Source organism: Xiphophorus couchianus, chromosome 5 (genome assembly GCF_001444195.1).
Source record: "Xiphophorus couchianus chromosome 5, X_couchianus-1.0, whole genome shotgun sequence".
Lineage (NCBI taxonomy): Eukaryota > Metazoa > Chordata > Actinopteri > Cyprinodontiformes > Poeciliidae > Xiphophorus > Xiphophorus couchianus.
Genome location: NC_040232.1, coordinates 26981543 through 26999767, shown reverse-complemented (window position 1 = coordinate 26999767; position 18225 = coordinate 26981543). Strand labels below are relative to the sequence as shown.

Genomic DNA, 18225 nt, shown 5'->3' with positions numbered 1-18225 from the left:
AGGTTCAAGCCATACCTTTTTTCTTTTTTCTAACTCCCTTCCCTCATTTTCCCCTTTACTCTTTAACACAAATATATATCCGAGCAAACCCTCTGATTTCGAGCGTGCGCACGCGTACGAGTCGAGGGCCACTCGTGAGACAAATGCTCGCCGCTTTTTATATATATATATATATATATATATATATATATATATATATATACCTACCACTTCATGCTCCTCATGTGCCGTTTGCTGTTCAAGGCCTTATTTGATGTAAGACATAAGTGGTGAGAGGCGATGCTTTTTTTTTGTTTTCTTTTTTTTTTTTTACAGCGAATTTAGAGGAGCTAAGAGCTGCTGTTAGGGACCGTGCGAAGCCGAATCAAAGCCTGGAAGCTGTTCTAAAAATCACTGTGAAGCCGCCGCGTCGAGTGGCTTATTGCGTTTGTAGAATGACATTATTCCGACGTTATTCTTTAGCGGTGCGGTCCATGACAGAATTGACCTGATTCGTTTGTGCGACTTTATTGGATTCTTATGAAAAAGACAAACTAGGCATCTGTTCTGCAAGATACGGCCGCAGTTTGATCACGCCATTTGTTGCCTTTGAAATTGTGTCTTTAATGTTGTCATATTTAACATTTCTGTGCACATTTGCAGGGGAGAAAGAGTGGCACCAAGGAAGACAATGTGAGCTCGCATTTAAAATGACTCGTATCGAGAATTTTCTGGGCTGCTGTCGCGGAGCTCCGGCAGTCGCTGCAGCGTTTTACTGCTGAACTGGTTACCATGTGGCTGAAATTGCACTGAAGTATCATAAAAGTGCTGCTTTTCAGACATCTTGTAGGAAGTAGCTGCGCCGCAGTGCTAATGCCAGCTTGTGCACCAACGTGAACACGTTGATGTTTAGTTTGGATCTGGATCAATTCGCCCCTTTGCAAATTCACATCATTGAATTTGTCCCTTCTTGCTTCCATTTTATGGTGAAAAGCTGAAGTTTATTTGAGTTTTTTTCTGCATGATTAAGTTTTTTCATGAAGCACTTTGTTTTAATTTTACTCGGTATTGTTTTTCTGGAAAGATTCCGCCCCACCCCCATTTTCTGTTTGGTTCCAAATATGTCAAACCGAACTAACCCTAAATACCCTTCCACTAAGAGATATTATTTATTGGAGTCACATAATCTCATTTACTTACAGTAGACCGTAAACACAGTATAAAAATCACTTTAATTCATAAGGAGTAATAGTAGGAAACGTCCTTCCTAACTGATGCACGGCTGTTGTAAACTGTACCCCAGCAGACGGCACCAAAAGGTCTGTGCAAGAAATTTCCACAACTACTAAATTTCTTTTGGCATCTCTGACTATGAAAGATTGCAATAATCTGTTAGCTCTTCTGCAAACCACAAAATCTTTCTCGATACTCAAAAAGCCCAGTTTAATTTAGCTCCTGTAGCTGTACTAATATTTTCCCAGTACATAAAAAAACCCATCAAACTGATGTTAATAAGATGTAATGACATTTTAAGATATTACAACAATAACCAAAAATACAGGATATTTGGCATTCCTTTTTTTTTTTTTTTTTTGCCTTTAAGGGGCTTTTATTGATTTGAATATACTGCAACTAAAAATGAACCTGTTGCCCATCATTGATATGTTTAATATAAAAATAAAACAGGAAAGTGTGCAGTACATATCAATGAAGAGGGAAAAAGAATTACAACTTCCATGTTCTGTTATGAGCTGGCAGCACACTGGAACCAGAATACCTGATTATTAAAAAGACAGCTGTGGTCACGAAGAGGCCAGATCTGCTAATGACCCCCTGTCATATTCATTAGGCAGCCTTGGCAGCGTCTGCGTGGCTTCAGGAGCCGTCAGGCGGTTTACAGCCTGTCGCCGACATCTGACAGCTACTTACACCTGCCCTGCCGTTCACAGGTGCTCATACCACCAGTTGTGTTACCTTTGATTATCTTCCTTTTTGAATTAGAAAGCAAGACGTTTTAGAATAAAAGAAAAGATTACCAGAGCACCTTGCAGAGGGATTCCTGCTCCCTGTTGTTTTCAAATTTCAGCATCTTACAGCCACAAACAATTTTAATGCTACTTCCACAGAGTAGCTATAAACAAAGCAGTGCATAGCTGAACTGTTTCATTTTACACGGTTACATGTGAAATGTGAGATGCATTCGACTTCAGCCCCCAACTAGCCGAAACGTTTACTCGGCTGGGCGAGGGCAACATTAATCTGAGCCTTAGAGGCCCATGGTAACTCTAACGCTAAGACAATCTGTTGAAAAAAGTTATACAATCCACAAGGCTTTTCTGATAGAAGAGTGGCATATTTATTAAAATCAATTAGAAAGCCATCATTGAGAAACTAGGTATGTTTGCCACAAGCCATGTAGAAGGCATTGAATGCCTGGTACAGAAACCAAGACGGAACTGTTTGACCTACATGGGAAACTCTACGAGCGGTGGAATACTAAACAGACTGAAAAACTGCCCCTGAAAAACACGGAGGTGACTGCATCATGCTGCGAGGATACTATTCTTCTGGAGGATAAGGGACTCTGGTCAGAGTTGATGGGCAGATGGATGTAACTAAACCCATCCAAGGGCAATCCTGAAAGAAAACCCCTTAAAGGCTGGATAAGACTTGTTTCTGGGGCAAGGTTTTACCTTCCATCTGGTCAACAATCCTAAACCTTTAGTCGAAACCATAATGGAATTGGTTAGATCAAAGCATATTCAATAGACTGACCAAGTCAAAGTCCATCCTCATATCCAACTGAGAGTCTGAGCCAAGAATTGAATATTGCTCTTTGCAGACACTCACTCCCCCACCCCCAATCTCTTTGAGCTTAAGTTATTTTGTAAAGAACAGGTAAAAAGAAAAGATATTCATCTCTTCCCCTCCACTTCACAATTATTTCCAAATTTTGTGCTGGTCTACCACTTGTATTCCAACGAAACACGTTGAAGTGTGTGGTGAAAGCATGGCAAAAAGTAAGAGACTAAAGGGGGCAGGGATCTTTCAGCAAGTCGTTCAAGATGTATTCTTTACAAGACTTTGTCCTTGCATTGGCGTGTCATCTGCTGAAAACGGCATCTGCGTAACTATGGTGCAAAGTTAAGACAGCAGTCTCCCCACACCCGGTCCGACTGCACCCCGTCACATTTAAGGAGAATCTCCGTTTCACGCTCTGCCCATTTGATACAGGAAGAGAGCAAGTTGCTGCTTGATGGGTTGTTTCTTGTAAAGTTGCATCAGTCCTTCCACTTTATGGCTGAAGTCAGTAAGGGCCATGTTGCCTCACGCCACCCCATTCTCCCACTCCCCGCAACCCCTCGACTCTGGGCACATTGCATTGTGGGACATCCTGTTGGTTCATCTTCCTCCACGGCTTGTCCGGCAGTTGTCTGAACATCAGCCTCGTCTACGTTGTGTTCTCCTCTTTCTCCCTTTGCCCTAAAAGAATGACGGATCTGTAAAAGGGCCCGGCTGTCACGATCCTTCAATAGCAGCTGGCTAATTGCTGACCCTAACAGGCCCAATTAGCACTTACAAGCCCTGCGCAGGGGCCCATGGGAGCTGTCTGCACAGACACGGGGACGAGACGAGGCCACGACGTCTGAAGCACAAAGAGCGCCCTCTCTGTAGCCGCGCAGCCGCTCTTCTATCTATCTACTCCTCTTGGCTTTTCTACCCCTGCTGCCTCCCCTCTCCTTCTCTTTCTATCTTTCAGCCGTCCTTTAGTCTTCGCCTGCCCAGCCCGGGCTCTTTTTGCCGAGGCCCCAAGAGCCCTCCTCAGAGAGATCCCTTGAAGTGCGGGGGGAATCAGAGGCAGACGAGCACTCTGGGAAAAGCCGGCTGAGCGGGAAGGAAAAAAAAAAAAAGAAAAAAAAAAACCTCAACGCCGAAGCTGGTATCACAACAGCAACAAGCGTGTAATCAGCAGTCTTTTAAAGTGGCTCCTCAAAGAGCAAGAAGGGGCTAATGTGCACAACTTAAACTGATATTTTTCGATAAAGCCCCACATTTAGAAACTGGCAAACGCGTCAAGCCGGCTGTTCCCCTTTGAGTGTGAAATGTGATAAAGACATACATCTCCCCACTGATAAGGAAAACGCGGGGAGGAGCTGGAGTGGCTGGCACACAAAGGAGCTCTGTCAAGCCATCGGGAGAGTTTGGTGATTTTACAAGCCATAATTCTCCCACTTGGAAATAAAGAATAAGGGGGTGAAAGAAAAAAAAAAAAAAACCCCGCAGTGTGGAAGATGATTAACGTGAGCTGGACCGCTCATCCCTCATCTATTCTGTTATCTCCATTATTTGGTAGGCATTAAAAGAGGCCAGGGATGGCAGCTCTGGGAGAGGGGCTCAGGAGGTGGGGGAAGTTCTGTGTGCCGGGATACTAATTACAGTGTCCACTAATAGCGCCTCAAGTAAACCAGGCCAATGCATCTTGCTTGATGAGAACATGCATCAACCAGCTTAATTGAGAGTAAAATGAGGCAGGCGTGCCACAGGACCTATTAATCAACATTGATGAATGAAAGTGTAATTAGATGTGGAAATACAAAAAAAAAAAAACGGGGGGGAGGAAAAGCAATCGGTTAACTAAAAGTTAAGACTACAGTTGTAACTAACAAATTCCAATGTTGCGCCCATTAGCCGTTTATCTTTTTTTTTTTTTTTAAAGACTTCTATCAAAGTTTTTTTGTTTTTTTTTCTTTCTTGCAATTAAAGCGCTTTAGCTGTTTGCTGAGGCATTGTTTTGATTACGTTGATATTGCACTTCCTGCAGATTAGTGGTGAGTAATCCTGCACCTGCAGTACCGGCTGCACCTGCTGCAGAGCGCGCGTTCCAGCCTAATTAGTTTATTCAGTGTTACTACCTATCAACTACAGCCGTGGTGTGGTAAAAGTGGCACCGGTTCATTAAGTGTCTTATTCCTTTTTGAAAAGAAAATGCATGTTTCTCCAGAAAAGGAGGGGGAAAACACTTTTAAAATGTGCTCAAGAAATTAAAACTTTACTTACAGATCATTAATTTCTCTCCTAAAAGCAAAATATAATGAATTTGTGGCAATCCGGAGCTTATATCAAATTATTTGGACTCCCTTTGGTGGTATTTAGAGGAAATTAAGGGGAAATGTTTTTATTAGCTTTTTATTAATTGCAGTTATGATGCAAATCATCTGTAATTTGTAATTATAGCTGCAGTAGGTAGCTAATGTTTTTCACAGATTTGCTAAAACTGCCACAGTGTTTGGACAGATAATTTGAGACAGATAATCGGTGAAAAATATTGAGTTCCTCTGCATCATCCCTGCGGTCCTACTGCGATCTGCAGAAATACACAGCTTGGTCAGAAACAACCAATGAGAGCCAGGAGGAAGGTCTCAGCAATGTCAGAACATAGTGACGGTTTTAACAAATATGCAAAACATACATTTTTGGAAAAGTTGCCTCCTGCAGCTCCTTCCATCATCTTTCACTCATCCAGAATCAGGTGATTCAGGTGAAAAGTTCAGAAGGTAAACCTAGATATCACTTACCCTAGCAACAGTGTCCAGTCCCAAATAATCCCCAAAGAAACAGGAGCAAATTTAATAAGTTCTGGGTTCTCTCCCAATGGCGTAGTGGCCTAGAAATACACATTGACATAGGAACATTTCTGCATCGCCTTCCCATACATTTCACAGTGCAACACTTTGCTACACTATGTGGACGGTTCAGTTAATACTTTGAAAGGTTGAAAGTGAAAGTAATGGATTGGTTAACTTTCTGAATAATATGGATAATATTTGTGTGCAGTACTGCATTTTCATTCCCTGATGGTCAGTTCATCCTATATTATGATTTTCTCTTTTTTTTTTGATGAATCTCTGATTTTATGGTCTCTGGACACAGCAGAACACTGAGATTCACACCACCAGTCCAGAAACACGTGCACTATTCAGAATCAGACATCATGCGGAGGAGCGCATTATTTCCCCTTCATTTCCTCATAGACCAGGAAAACACAACATTTTCAACATTCTGCTACTTATGGCAAGTGTGAGGGTTTTGCATGAACCAGCCAGCGAGACGTTGATGAAAATTCAAAATATAATCTTAATTTATTAACAAAAAGAATCCAAAAATGATAAATTGGGCCCAAACTGAGGTCAACATAACAAAGTACAACTCAGGTGGTAACAGAACAAACTCAAGCACAAACTGACCTAACAAACAACACATGAGGGGAACTTAAATAATGGCTGATCAGACCATTAACACACACTAGGGGGTAATTAAACACACAAAAACCTAACAAATATTGGTCAGAATATTACTAAATCTATAAATGAAATAAATATCAGAATTTAACTAACTTTCCAAAAGAAGAAACATTAAATAAATGGTAAAATTAAACTAAAGACCAAATTTCCCCCTCCCCTGGTGAACAAATGGAATGGTCCGCTGAGGAAGTTTGACAACCATATATGGACACCAATCAGCTGGAGCTCATCTCTGATTTTCAGCCACAGGTCCAGAGGAAACTGGTAACTCAAAAGAAAAATAATTAATTTGTTGTATTTAACAAAATATACAAAGAACTGACACATAAAGTTAACTAAATGGGTGCACAACAAATAGTTAACTAAAGAGTCAGACTAATGAAAACAAATTTAAAGATAAAAATCTAAACTACTCAATATATAAAGTAATATTAAGGGAAAACAAAAAACCATTACCAACAGTGTCTGCTTGTGACAGTCGGGACAGCTGTCACATTCCCCCTCCCTTCAGAAGGGTCACCACACCAACGGGAGAGGTAGTCTGCGGTCACATTCAGCTTACCAGGTATGTGCTGCACTGTAAAGCGGAATGGTTGCATCGCAAGAGACCATCTTGTAATGCGACTATTTGTGTCCCTCATTCGCTGCAGCCACTGGAGAGCTTTGTGATCCGTCTGGAGGATAAACTCTCTTCCAAGCAGGTAATACTTCAGGGAGTCCAGGGCCCATTTTATTGCGAGGGCTTCCTTTTCCACTGTAGAATAACGGACTTCTCTGGGGTGTAGCTTACGGCTTATGAAAGCTACTGGCTGTAAAGACTCATCACCTTGTAGGAGAACTGCTCCAATACCTCTTTCTGAGGCGTCTGTTTGTAGAATAAAACCTTTGTCAAAGTCAGGACACTTCAGAACAGAACTCTGACCCAGCGTTTTTTGAATGTCATGGAATGCTGCAATCGTCTTTTCCGTCCACTGGACTTTACTGGGACATTTAGATCCAGTCATATCTGTCAGAGGGGCAGCTCTGGCTGAAAAGTTTTTTATGAATCTATGATAGAAACCCGCCATCCCTAGAAATGACCTCAATTGCTTTTTGGTTTGAGGTAATGGGCAGGATTCAATAGCATGAATCTTGCGAACCTGTGGCTTGAGTTCACCATTTCCAATTATGAAACCCAGGTACTCTGTCTCAGATTGTGCAAAAACACATTTTGCTGGGTTAATGGTCAAACCTGCGTCTTGGAGGTGGCTCAAGATGGCTTTTAAATGTTGAAGGTGCTCCTCCCATGAGTTACTATATATCACAATATCATCGAGATAGGCACAGGCATAGTCATCACATCCACGCAGTACCTGATCCATAAGCCTTTGGAAGGTAGCAGGTGCGCCATGCAATCCGAAGGGCAAAACTGTAAACTGGAAGAGTCCCCAAGGGGTCCGAAAGGCCGTCAACTCCCTGGACTGCCTGGAAAGGGGCACTTGCCAGTAACCTTTGCACAAGTCGATAGTTGTCAGGTATTTAGCCTTGCCCAATCTACTGACCAAATCATCAATGCGAGGAGTAGGGTAGGAGTCGAACTTTGATACAGAATTAAGGTACCTGAAGTCTATACAGAAGCGCATTGTTCCATCTTTCTTCGGCACCAAGACGACAGGATTACACCATTCACTTTTGGAAGATTCAATAATCCCGAGGGACTGCATCAATTCCATCTCTCTCTTCAGGGAGCTGAGAAGGTGTTCTGGAATCCTGTAGCTCAGACGTTTAACTTTAGCATCACTTTTCAACACAATCTCATGTTCAAGAATGTCTGTACGACCTGGATATTCTTTAAATATCTGAGGATTACATAATGCTCTGACCTGAAGTTGTTGTTCACTTGACAGATGTTTCAAGTCAAGCTCCATCGGTGTTGATGAGGGCAGGAACTGATCATCAACAGCTTCCTCCTCTTCCACAGCTCTAATCAGCATGACTTCTGCCCCCATTTTAGGCTGCTCTGTCCACTCCTTAAGGAGGTTTACATGCAGCACTTTGGTGGAATGTGGATGTCCTAATTTAACAACGCGGTAGGTGGTAGGTCCAAGCTGTTTTGTTACCTCAAATGGCCCCTGCCACTTGGCCAGAAGCTTGCTCTCACTAGATGGTAGCATAACCAGAACCTTCTGGCCTGGGACAAAGGTCCTCTGCCGGGCTGACTTGTCGTACCAAGCCTTCTGGTACTTTTGTGCTTCTGCCATGTGCTGCTGGGCTAGAGCCGTCATCTTTTGTAGTCTCTCTCTCATCTGCATAACATAGGAGATAACATTAACAGGCTCCTCCCTTCCCTCTTCTCCAGCCCAGGTCTCCTTTAATAGCGCCAGAGGTCCCCTCACCTCATGACCGTATAAAAGTTCAAAGGGAGAGAACCCGGTGGAGGCCTGTGGTACTTCTCTGTAGGCGAAGAGGAGATACGGTAACCATTGATCCCAATCGGAGCCGGTTTCGTCCACAAACTTACGTAGCATTTGCTTCAGTGTTTGGTTGAATCTCTCCGTGAGCCCATCCGTCTGTGGATGATAAGGGGTAGTTTGAACACCCTTAATCCCCAGTAGCTGATATACCTGCTTTAGGAGAGCAGACATGAAGTTAGTGCCTTGATCTGTCACAATTTCACAGGGAAATCCAACCCTTGAAAAATGTTGCACCAAGGAGACAGCCACGGCTCTTGCTTTAATTGTCTTTAAAGGGAACACTTCTGGGTACTTGGTTGCATAATCTGTTATCACCAACATATATCGGTATCCAGATTTGCTTCTTTCAAGTGGACCCACAATGTCCATACCCAAGCGCTCAAAAGGCGTGTCAATTAAGGGAAGAGGCTGCAGTGGTGCTCTTGAAGGGAACTTATTGGAGGTTAATTGGCACTGAGAGCAGGTCCTACAAAACTGGGCAACATCAGTCCGTAATCCAGGCCAGTAGAAATGGCGCTTGATGCGAGCCAGAGTCTTACATGTCCCTAGGTGGCCAGCCCAGGGAATTGAGTGGCCCAAAGTAAGCACCATCCCTCTTGCATCCCTAGGGACCACAAGCTGCCTAAATGCCCCCTGTTGGCGATAAAGGATATTTTTCTGTAGAACAAACTCATCAGCACTACCCCTGTGGTTACCTTGCTGGGGTTCCTTGGCTTTCAGAAAAAGAGCAGCCAGACTGGAGTCATCACGCTGGATTTGAGCCATATTTAAAGGCATCTGAAAACATTGGGGCAGATCCTGAACCCCTTCTGTAGATGCAACAGGTGTATGCAGAAACTTCTCCCGTCGCTTTTGTCGACGTGATTTTCTAGATTTTCCAGGCTGCACATCTAAGTCTGCATCATAAAAAGGCAGCACACTCAGTATTGGAGGAGACTCTACTGGCTTCTTTGCTTGAGAACGAGTTACTACATTACAGTTCTGTGGTTTGTGCAGCAAGTCAAACAAAACGGGTAAGTCACTACCCAACACTACTGGAAAAGGGAGATTTTCTGCAACACCAACATTCAACAGGTATAATTGTCCTTGCACTTCAATATACATGTCTGCTGAGGGGTATTGCCTTTCATCACCATGCACACAGCGGATGAGGATGGTGTCTGATGTGCAGACTATATTGGATGGAACCAGCTCTCTATCAACAAGTGTCTGTACACTACCAGTGTCAATTAAGGCCTTTACACTTTTCCCATTGACTTTAACTTCACTCATTTTCACAGACTGTCCAACACTGATGCAATTCCCATTTTTGAATGGAATAACACACAGTTGAGTGAGTTTAGGAGGGTTCTTTGGACACATGGGTTTTGTATGGCCTTCTTGCCCACACAAATAATAAATAGGCACTTTATTGTATTGCTTGGGTGTTGTGCTTACTGCCTGGATATCCCTTAGGGAGGCCTTACCCACAGCAGATACACCCTTTTGATGGTGTTGTACAGGTGCAGCCCTGCGTGCATCTTTAGATGTCTTCCAAGAAGAGTAACTCCATGGTTGTCCTTTCCGTCTTGCAGCCACAAACACCTCAGCCAGAGAAGCAGCTTTGGAAGCTGTTGGAGGATCATGTTCCCGGACCCAAACCTGAAGCTCAGGAGACAGCATACGGAGATATTGCTCCAAGACAATAATTTCACCAATAGCCTTCACTGTTTTACCTTTAGGTTGGGTCCACTTTTCATACAACTCTGTCAACCTTACATACAGCTCCTTAGGAGTTTCGCCAGGCTCCACTTCTGTAGAACGAAATCTCTGGCGATAGGTTTCTGGGTTAATGACATATTTCTTAAGAATTGCATCTTTGACAGATATATAATCATTCACTTCATCAATGTCCATATGCACATAAGCACTTCTAGCTTTTCCAGTGAGCAATGGAACAAGACGAAAGACCCAGTCATTCTCTGGCCAATTACATGAAATGGCAATCCTCTCAAAAGTCATTAAAAAATGTTCAATATCATCAGTTTCTATTAACTTTTCTAGTTTAGGCTCCAGGAAGGAACGAAACTGACCTGAAGTTAAGATGACTTTACGGTCTCCTGGCAGCAGGTTTTTATCCTGTGGTTCTGGTTCCTCCGAGTCAGAGTTTTCCAGCTTAGCAGGTTCAGATGTTGGAGAAGTACGAGCTTGCACTTCTAACTGCAAAAGACTAAATTGGTGCTGGAGAGTCTTGAACCGTTGATCTTGGCGAGCTGTTTCCTCTCTCATCATTCTATTCTGTGCCTCCTGCTGGCTCATGTGGGCACGAAGAATACTGACCAGATCTGCGTAAGTTGGTTCTACTCCCCCTTCCTCCTCAGTGCCTACATGTCCTCCAGATGCTCCTGCTTCGGTGCAATCAGTCGGCTCATCAGGGCCTGCTGTTCCTTGAGACTCCACAAAATTGCCTCGTTTACTCCTTCCTCCACGCTGCATGTTGCTTCAAGGTTGGTAATGGAAAAAAAACTTTGTACTCCTGGCTGGTAAAATCCCATTCCTGACACCAAGTGTGAGGGTTTTGCATGAACCAGCCAGCGAGACGTTGATGAAAATTCAAAATTTAATCTTAATTTATTAACAAAAAGAATCCAAAAATGATAAATTGGGCCCAAACTGAGGTCAACATAACAAAGTACAACTCAGGTGGTAACAGAACAAACTCAAGCACAAACTGACCTAACAAACAACACATGAGGGGAACTTAAATAATGGCTGATCAGACCATTAACACACACTAGGGGGTAATTAAACACACAAAAACCTAACAAATATTGGTCAGAATATTACTAAATCTATAAATGAAATAAATATCAGAATTTAACTAACTTTCCAAAAGAAGAAACATTAAATAAATGGTAAAATTAAACTAAAGACCAAATTTCCCCCTCCCCTGGTGAACAAATGGAATGGTCCGCTGAGGAAGTTTGACAACCATATATGGACACCAATCAGCTGGAGCTCATCTCTGATTTTCAGCCACAGGTCCAGAGGAAACTGGTAACTCAAAAGAAAAATAATTAATTTGTTGTATTTAACAAAATATACAAAGAACTGACACATAAAGTTAACTAAATGGGTGCACAACAAATAGTTAACTAAAGAGTCAGACTAATGAAAACAAATTTAAAGATAAAAATCTAAACTACTCAATATATAAAGTAATATTAAGGGAAAACAAAAAACCATTACCAACAGTGTCTGCTTGTGACAGTCGGGACAGCTGTCACAGCAAGACTGGAAACCATGTGGCCGCATCTTTAGTCCGATAGTCAATCAGGGACCAAAACTGCAGCATTTGTTACATTTTCAGCTGATACGTTTTGCTTCCACACTGCGCTGTGTCAAACTATCCAAACCCTTTGAAAAACCTTTTCCACATCTTGGTTGTGGCGGCGCTGCACCAAGAAACCCTGAAGGAAATGCCACAAAAACCCCTGAAGAAGACATGGAAGCATAAATGGAGTATTGTCAGATTTAGCAGTTGCAGGATTTCTCTTGCCCAGTGGTAGACCAGTGACCTGCCCAGGGTCTATCCCGCCTCTCGCCCGTTGATCGTTGAAGATAGACACCGGCACCCCTCCTGACCCCACTAGGGATAAGGGTGTAAAATAATGGATGGATGTATGGTTGGATGGATTTACCTTCGCCTTTGGTAAAAAGAATACGAGCCATTTCTCCCGCTAACGTTAGTCATGAGCGTTTGTTTTGATTGTATTTACCTAGAATTCCCTGTGCTGTAGTCAGTTTCCTGCTTGTGGAGAAGTGCCTTGTACCCACATAGGCATTTGAACTAGAGTTCACTTCAACCAAACCGAGTCCTAGGTTTTCAGCTGGTCCAAAGTTTGCGTTTTTTGGTCCGCATCACAGTTCGATTGCGCATCCACACCCGAACGCACTGGACTTTCTGGGCGAACGATCTAGACTTTTATGAAAGCGGACTAAACAGGGATGATGTGAATGCACCCTTAGTGTTCAAGTGATGAGACTCGTGTTATGAAAGGTCAGAAAACTTTCCTCTGAGCCAGGACTAGACTTTTCACCTCTCTTTGACATCACGGCCTGGATAGAGCAGCCGTGCTGCTTCCATATACCGAAATGTCCAAAGTAATACGATCCGTTTATGACAAGGCAAGCAACTGTCATCACTTTTTCTTTTTCTCTTTTTTTTTTTTAAATTCACGTGATGGTGTCAACAAATTGAAGGGTTACTCGATGTCAGGAGACTTGGGGATCAGGCGTATGATATAGCGTGACATATTCTGCCTTAATCTGTGTTTATTGTTCATCTTATTTATCTTGCGCCACAGCGTTTTCACTCCCTGACATTGACATTCATTGCCGGTCCTGCACAGCCCCATGAGCTATGTGAATAAACACAGCAAACACAACACCCTTGAAACGCCATAATCCCTTTTGTTTTGGTGGAAGCTCTCCTCGCTGTGTATGCAAGCGGGAAAGCCTCTCCATCTTCACACACACTCGCACGCGCACACCGACGTAAAACCGTACAAACAGATCAGCACGCGCACGCATGCAAACACACTTTCCTCTGTCTCCTCACTTTCCCTTTCAAAAGCTGTTATCTATTTATAGACTTTGATATGTAAACCTATGAAATCTTACCTCAGGCGAGACAATCAAACCCGTTCTTCTTCAATCCGCTGGAATCAAAAGACAGAAACGGGGAACAAAAAAAAGGGGGTGGGGAAAAACGATGAGAAAAGCGAAACACAAAGGAGACACAATGTACGTGAAGAGAGGCAAGAAAAGGCCCGGTTAAAATATGAGGTTGATAATTACAGCCAGAGACAAGGCGGATTAGGCTGACGCATTCGCCAAACACTTCGCGAACAGGAAGACAGACAGTGGGAGCAATATGCTTTATTTTTTCAACCAAACACTCATTGCCTTCCCCTTCTCTTTGCATTACCAGAGCAAGGAGAGGCCAGCGATCTGTCATGGGGCAGCGTGTCCGATGCACGAGACGAACCATAATAAAGTGGACAGCGGGGGGAAATAAATGCGGCAGATTTACCAAATCTGGAGAAGGGAAAGTCTAACACGGCGTAGCAGCGCCGGGCATTAGAGGTCAGCTCCATTTTCTCCTCCGCACGCTGACATCATCTGAAGCGGCCTGGCTGAAAGTAGCCTAAACCTGCACCCCCTCCCCAAACCCCTGCGCCCCCGCCTCCAAAATGACATATCTCCCCTCCGTAAGCCGTGTGGACACAACGGGCGGCGGAACGCGAAATCCAAATCAACACATTGCTTTTGCGATGTCAGAGGCAGCCAGGGAATGACCATCACCCTCTGGCTCGAGGATATTTGTTGTCAAAACGGCAGCCCCGCCAAGCGCCTGAAATAATCTAATCCGGTGGATCTTGACTCGTTAGGGTCATTATGCAGGCTTGACCTCGTTCTGTAGGGACGGATCTCGGCACGGAGGGAGGCGAGGCACGGGCGGGCGAGGGGGCCGTCTGCGGAAGCACGTGGCGCGCCCGCCGTCAATAAGGCTGACGCGTGTTGGCTTCAGAGACGGGTGGCTGCCCGGTGGAAGTAGCGCGACACCCGTTGACTTTAAAGCCCTTTAGGGCCCCAGGCGCCAAACAAGACAACACAGATTAAGTAAGTTTTAGCAAGAGGGGAAAAAAGGAGAAAAAAAAAACATTATGGGGTTGAAGCGCATTGAACTGTTGTTCTTGTGTTATGACACAAAGTATTCCTTTTACAGACATTTATATAAACCGCGTCTGGTAAAGTATTTCATAACCCCTGAACTTTTTCACATTTTGTCAGACTTTTTGTGGGGAGAGGTGGAGCGGAGGTTTAAAAGAAAATTTACAACAGACTAACAGAAAGTAGTGTATTAACTGTGAAATGCAAATAAATTCCGGAAAACTGCAAAACAGCCGAAACACTGAGTTCCATTAGATCAAGGCTAAAAACCCACCTGTTTAGATTTACTTATAATAAGTGAAACACTGATCAACATATTTGATGTTTGAGTTTAACAATGACATTTGCCAAAAATGTCGTTTGCTTGTTTCACACGTGACTGAATGTTTTTATGACGTACAGGACCTTGAACTGCCTTGTTGCTAAAATGTGCTACAGAGATAAACTTGACTTGACTTAAGTTGTGCATAGTTTTCACATAAAGTTCTAAAAAGTGTTAGTAGGTAGTCTTCCTCAGTCAGACGTTTCTCAGGCTATGCCTCTGCAGTTTGGTTGGAGGTCATTTGTAAGCACCACTTTTAAAGAATTGCCACAGATTCTTAATTGGGTTTAGCTCAGTGCTTTGACTGGGCCATTCCAGTGCAATATTACGCTTCGATTACCTGTAAGCTTTGGGTTGTTGCCCCGCCTGTACGTGACTCTCCACCCCAGTTTCAAGTCTTTTGTAGCTTCTAACAGATTTACTCCTAGAAGTAAATTTAAATCTCCTCTGGCAGATTTAGATTTGAAGTAACGTTTTTAATTTACCAACGTTTTTTTTCTTACTGGACCTGATGTTTACATTTTGAAGTAGCTCAGCCTGAATGCAGCCTTGAGCTAAAGATTATGGTGATGGCAAAGAGGCCTTCCATCCTCAGAGACCTCCTGGATCTCACCATAAAAAATAAATTATCAGAATACCAGCGAAGGGTTTGATTGCTGTAATGAAAGTGATGATTTTTTTTTTTCTCTGATTATTGAGAAGGTTTAAATCATTTTTGCCGTCATTTTCAATCGTCAAAATCAAAATAGATTTTTTTAAACTGTATGTCATCTTACGTTGCTTAATTGTATTTTGTAGCAGAAATGATCTTGGCGGTCGAATTAAATTAATTTCAAATTTAAATATACCAGTATGAATAAATATGGGCTTAGATGTCCATACATGTCTCATCATCAACTCTGACAGGCAAATTTAGGATATTGTTTTGTAATCCTACAAACTTTCTCGGTTCGCTCACAAAATGTCAACTGGTCGCACTTGAATTTTTTTTTTTTTTTGTCGAGGTACCAGAGTCGAGATGCCTGAATACAAATGCACGCCACACGTTTCACATATGATCAAAAATAAAACGGGTGAGTCATTCACGTCACGCAACGTAACAATGAAATAGGTTAAAGTTTGACAAAAATAATTACATTGTTTCAAATGATAAGTTTCCAACTTTCATTTCAAACTGCAGACTCATTGCTAATAAATCAAGCACATTCAGCGAAGCCATAACGGTAATATACGGCAAAATAAGTACTTTAATATAAACCATCCCTTAGGACCATAGGTACATCGCGGATATTAATATGTAATAATATCCCTGCTCATATGATACTTTCTAATGCCTATGAGGAAACTTACACATATTGTTTCTAAATGTTTAATTTTACATTGCTGATTATTTCTGTTTAAATAATTAATCAGGAGAAAACAATATGCTGCGCACAAGCTAGATAATAATGTTAAACAACAACAACAACATAAAAAAAAAATCACCCCTTTAGTTGGGGCCTTCGTGCTGCTCTGTCTGCTAATGAACAGTTGATTTCACCATCATCTCCATCACCTTACGGGGGCCAGAGGAGGAGGCAATCCTCTCTGCTGTCTCCTTGTGTCTCAGAAATAATAAATAAGCGTTCTTTTAATGGCTGACTTTATGTTGCTTGTGCAGCAGAGCTGTCGCTTGGCCGGCACCGCTAAAGATGCAATCACCGCGGTCGGCGGGTGGAAGATGGACGAGTGAGCGGGACAGGTGGACAGGTGAGATAAGGAGGTTTTGTGAGAGGCAGTCAGGCCTGGATTTGTGTGGCTGTCCGCAGCCGGACACTTAATAGCTGATGGCAAGCTGTGATTGTGATGAACATTTTAAATCTCGGGTCCAGTTTACCTTGACCTTTTTCCTTCCTCCCTTCTGGTGTATTGCATTTCTGGTGCGTCGTCTGTTGTGTGGGGTTAATGTCTTTGTTTGTTTCGCTCGCTCTCTCTCTCTCCGTCTCTCTGCTGTGTCTGTTTATACAGAAATCCAAACGTGTGACATGTTTAATAGACAGACTGTCAGGTTTTCTTTTCACAGCAGTTCTTGCTTTTATCTACCATTAAAGGGTCATTCCACCTAGATAACCCACAGACGATGTGAATGGCGGCAAACTTCTTTGGTGACACTCTGCGGACAAACTTTTTCAATATGTGTACAACCTTCCATATACATGCGTAGCACACATTCAAAACCAAAAACTACTTGAGAAAGCTCTTCACAGACCGCTGTATGCATCAGATTTTGATTTATAATTTTTATTTAAGAATACAGGAGAAAACATCATCTTATTTCCTGTCCAATGGATGCTAAACACTAAATCTGTCAGTATCAGGGTTTCTGTGCCTGATAAGTGTTTCAAAATTCAGATCTCATTTGACATTTTGCTCCTCCAAAATCCTTCCAATCAGAATTTGACTATGCCACCCACTCCAAAGCCATTTTTGAACTACTGAGTGATGGACTTGGTGGTGGGCCTTAACACATTGTGTTACTGTGCAACGCAAGTGCCATTGAATTGAAGGTCACAGACTTACAGCTAGGCAATAAGCGCGTTTCCATTAAAGTTTTCTTTGCATTTTGAAGTATTACATTAGAAAATGTTGATGGAAGCAAAAAAAAAAGGAGAATTTTTTATCTGTTTACATTCTCTCCAAGGCAGAAGATGGATATGTCAAATTCGCATGTTCTATTTTTGTTGTTGTTTTGTTTTGGGTTGGTTTTCTTTGCAATATGTTAAAAGTTTTCTCAAAATTCACATGATAATTGGATGGAAACCCAAATGTCCTTTAGGAGTAGAGGACAAAGCAGCCCCAGACCATCAACCTTCCACCACTTCTGGTGTTAATTTTGGTCAGCAGTGGTTTTGACCTTGGAACTCTCCTATGGATGGTATGTTTATGTAGTCTCCTCCTTATTTACCTCATGATAAATCATGAGAATAGGCCTTTACAGAAGGAAGTGGTGCTCTTTTTAAAGCTCACTGCAAAAGAGTGAGAATCGGCAATTCCAACTAAAGTCGGTTTCTTACCAAACAGTTGTTCCACCGTCAAAGTAATTCACTGCCGTCAGATAGTTTCTCCCAAAGGAAAGTTTCGTCAAATGTTTTCGAGAAGGAATTTATTTAGCAAACTCTCAAGTAGAGAAGGAGAGGGAGTCTGTTGTAGAGGACAGTGCTAGGTACTGCAGAGTAAACCTGTAAGTAGATGCAACTGTGACCAACACGAATGTGTCTTGCAAAAAACACACCTTGCGCACCAGAGAGGGGACAGAAACCATCCCAATATAGGACCAAGGCCACGCCGATTGATGTGCTTTTGAAGAGCAAAACCATTTATCTTCTAAACGAGGACAAAGCCAGCCCAAAAGCAGCACATGCCTCACTCAGTGGTGAGACGTTTCATGCGACGTAAAAAGCAGCAGCTACAAGTT

General features: G+C 42.6%; 1 long non-coding RNA gene across 1 annotated transcript; it reads right to left on the bottom strand.

Moving 5' to 3' along the window:
- Window positions 1–6094: 6094 nt before the first annotated feature.
- Window positions 6095–11999, bottom strand: LOC114145609 (uncharacterized). Its single transcript, XR_003595734.1, has 2 exons — window positions 10807–11999; window positions 6095–6224 (listed from the first exon to the last, which is right to left on the bottom strand). It is a non-coding gene; the product is annotated as an uncharacterized LOC114145609 (long non-coding RNA).
- Between the last annotated feature and the right edge of the window lie 6226 nt (window positions 12000–18225).